This window comes from Sinocyclocheilus anshuiensis, unplaced genomic scaffold, assembly GCF_001515605.1.
Source record: "Sinocyclocheilus anshuiensis isolate Anshui unplaced genomic scaffold, SAMN03320099.WGS_v1.1 scaffold928, whole genome shotgun sequence".
In the NCBI taxonomy this organism is placed as follows: Eukaryota; Metazoa; Chordata; class Actinopteri; order Cypriniformes; family Cyprinidae; genus Sinocyclocheilus; species Sinocyclocheilus anshuiensis.
In genome coordinates, this window is record NW_015552531.1 from 996,939 (window position 1) to 1,001,297 (window position 4,359).

Below are 4,359 nucleotides of genomic sequence, written 5' to 3' on the forward strand. Positions count from 1 at the left end.
TGTTTTTTCACAATTCCGGGAAGAAAAGTCATAAGATGAAGTCACAAAGTCCTTTTTTTATGTGGCAGAAAAAAGAAGGGAAAAAAAAACAGAATTGAGAGATGTAAACTCAGAATTCAGGGGAAAATGAGATATAAACTTGGAGATATAAACTTAGAATTAGACGAGATATAAACTTGGACTTGTTAGAAAAAAAGTCTGAATTCTGAGTTTATATCTCGCAATTCTGAGAAAAGTATATTTTTATCCAGTGGCCGAAACAAGCTTCCATAGACTTGCTTTCTTAAAATATTAAAAATACATAAAAGAAGATGTTTCAAAGAGTGTTCATGCTGCTCTTTTCTCTAAAAAAAAAGTATGTAATGTTCAGGGGCTGTTAAACTCCAAAAAGCAGCATAAAAATGGCCCGTACAACTGAGGGTGAGTAAATGAAGGCAGAAGTTTCATATTTGGGTGAACTGTCACTTTAAGAGTGCTGAAATTATGTGAATGTTGTGAATGTACTTTTCATGACATGCTGTACGAGTGTGTGTGGATGTATTTTGGTATACATAAGTGTTTTCTGGGTGGTGTACAGTTGAGACAGCAAATAAATGATGTTCTTCTTATTGTTCTCAGTTGTTGAGGGCTGCCTGCTTATTTGTGGCGAGACTAGAGTGTAATTGTGCTCATTTCTGTCTGTACATATTCCAGTCACACACACACACAAGGCTCTCTCTGCTTGTTGTGGAGATAATGAGGCTCAGTCCCATGGGGCCGGGTGCTGGATCCTGCTGTGGTCATCTGCTGTCCAGTTGTGGACTGAACCGTAAACACAGTGTTTAAAAGCAATGCTTGTCTGATTTCACAAGATATATACAGATTTGTGCTCAGTCAAACTCACTGAAACAAATTCACACAGCTTCACTGACCTCTGCATGGAGAGTTTGCGCTGATCGGGTTTCAGTGCACTGAAACGGATATTGCAAAAATGTATTTATTATTTTGCTACATTAATTCAATTTACTGCAGGGTCTATGTACACCGTATTTGCAGACAATATTGGGATAACACAGCATTGTGTAACCAGATTTCTGAATTTACACCATTTTATGACAAATGTAATAAATCTGGATCCCTGCCATCCTCATCAGCAAAAATGTATACATTACAAGCAGTGCATCTACAAAGGAATATAGTTCCTAAAAGTTCTGTAAAAAGCTAAATATATAAAATAAATATTTTTCATTTTTAAATTGAATTTAATTTTAAATTCCATGTACATGACACAATGAAATCAAACCAGTGTTATTTTAGTATCACTGAGATACTGTTATAGTTTTTTTATTTTAATTTGTTTTTATTCTTGTATTTTCATTATTAGTTTTTTATTTTAATTGAAGTTAGTTTTAGCAATTTTTTTTTGTTTTTCAATTTTTATTAGTTATAGCTTTTTAAATTTGTATATAGTTTATATACATTTTTATTTTAGTTTGTAATTTTATTACATCAAATTAAACCAAATCAAAATGAGAAATATTGCTTTGTCAACTAGCTCAAATTAAAAGTTTTTATATATATACTGTATATACATACATATATATATATATATATATACACACACACACACACACACACAATTAATTTGATTTCAGTTGACATTTATTTCAAGAAAAAATAAGTTATTTTTTTTATTTATTTAGTGTTAGTTTAAGTCAACTATAATAAGCCTAAATTAAAATAAATGTATACATTGCAAGCAGTGCATCTACACGGATACATTTCTTATATGGGAATGAAATTAAATGAAATTAAATGAAATTAAATGAAATTAAATTAAATTAAATTAAATTAAATTAAATTAAATTAAATTAAATTAAATTCTGTAAAAACCTAATTATATTAAATACAAAAAAGCAAGAAATAAATAATTATTATTTAAAAAATATTTATATATTAAATAAAATATTTCATTAATATTTTGTTATTTAATTTAATATTATTCAATGTAATAGTGGATACATACACACTAAGAAAATATAATATATAATTCTTATTTTTTTAAGAATGTTACCTAATTAGCTGTTTTTTAAGGAATAACATATAACAAGCAAATAATGTAATGTTACTTTTCGCCAGCCCTCTTTGTAGATGTGTAGCTTGTTTGGAATGTGTGTAGAAGAGCATGCACTAAGTTTTTGTCCTGTGACATCCAGAGCATGGACAGCTGAAGCCTGAGCTCAGTGGGAACTAAATCTGTGTCTGTGTGTGTGTGTGTGTGTGTGTGTGTGTGTCTGTGTGCGTGCATGCATGCGTGTGTGTGCGCTCATAACGTCATGATTGGCGGTCATTTCAGGGCATAGTTGTCTTGATCGTTCTGCTTGACAGATTTCTTTTTCTCTGCCCCTGTAGTGTCACACAAAGCAAGCAATTCGGACTTCTGCCTCACCCCACATTGTATCGAAGCAGGTAAACTTATATCATAAAGCCATATAGACTCTAGAATATAATGGGGACTTTTTTAAAACTTGAGCCAGCAGGCAACCACTTACATTCGCAATTCCCTAAACTGCACTCACTCTTACTTTGAACATAATAAGCAGGCATTATCATTTAGAAAAGCCTCTGTTTAGTTGAAACGGTGCGTTTACTTGTTTGAGATTACTGTAATGCTGAATCTGTGTTTGGTGATGTGTCTTCTCTAGCCGGTTCCATCCTGAGTAAGATGGATCAGTCAGTAGAACCATGTGATGATTTCTACCTGTATGCATGCGGAGGCTGGCTCCGGGACAACCCCATTCCGGATTTACCCATGGCTCAGACAGAATGTAGACCTCAGGCTGAAAGGTGCACTGATCCACATTATTCTGACCGAAATAAACCTTCAGCCCAAATATGGTGCTTTAATGTTGAATCTTTGTGCCACAGAGTTGTTAGAGCAGCCCATCGGAGGAGATGATATTGAGGCAGTGAAGAAGGCCAAAGTCCTCTATGTGTCCTGCATGAATGAATGTAAGAACATTGTTTCAGCATCGATATCGCGATGTGCGCATCCACGATAGTCACATCGCAGGATGTGCGATGTTTAGTATACTGATCATTATATTTATACTGATTGTTTTCTTTGCTCACACACAGACACGGTGTCTACACCGGATGCGACAGCTGTACAGAGATACCCATTTTAAATGCATTTAGTAGCAGAGTTACTGCAAGCGATTTTCAGTGCTGGAAATCCATTTATCCTTTGTTGAAACTTCCGCTTCGTTGTGGAGAGCGCAGGTCACGGTTGCTTAGCAACGGCCGACGCCACGAAAGCGCAAGCTCCCGAGTGCTTTGGAAAGAAGGAGAAAGCGGCGCGGCCAATGTTGCCAATTTAGCTACTTTGTAGCTAGATTTAGCGACTTCCCCGCCCCTTTTGAGACTTTTTTCAAAAGTTTAGGGACAAATATAGCAACTGCTTGGACAAACCTTATCTAAGTTCTCATCTTGCCCACTGATCTACGTTCATCTTTATATAGATCAGTGAATTTGCCATTGTGATGTCATCTAGTGACATTTAGCTACCAGTTTTAGCTACTTTCAATTGAAAGCAGTTGGCAACACTGGGCGCGGCTGGACGTTTTCCACGCGTTTTTAGGCGCGACATGTGAGCGGCCCCAAAGCCTGTCTACACTGGACGCCACAAAGTGACCGTTGCCAATCATTTGAACTTTGTGTCAGTACCCTATAAAAAGACGAGGCATCAGTTTACTTTCGGGGATTTGTCACGCCACATCCAGTGTAGACGGACAGCATTACTGATTATAATGGGTTCATAGTGTTTTGTCGCATTGCTTCGAGCCGCGCCGCTCACGTCCGGTGTAGACATGGTGAGAGCCACGCAGATGCACGTGAACACTGATTTCTGTTCACTTCTGCGTCTATTTGTGCATGAAATACTGTGCTCTGCAAGTATCTTTGTAAACACAGTTGCTTATGGTTTAGGTGAAGGTAAACAATTGAGAAAGAAAATGGATGTGTAACAGTATATTGGTTCACAGCAGTTTAATGTTCCTGTTGCTTTCTCTGTCATGAACGTTAATCAAACAACAAAACACAAAGAAAAATAACTTTTGTAGCTTTAACACAGATTTATTAGATTTAATTTATAGTGAAAACTATGCAGTGTTATTTTACATTTGATTATTCAATTTCTGTACCTGAATACTGTTAGACTGACCTGAAAAATATAAATGCTTATTTAATTTGTATCTTTGTTGTGTTATTTATCTATGCTTGTAATTTGTTTATTTCCTATGCTGATTTACTCAGCTACAAAATCACTCCAATCATTGATTTTTTTTTCCAAATAGAGCTATTGAAGTCATCTGATTTTTT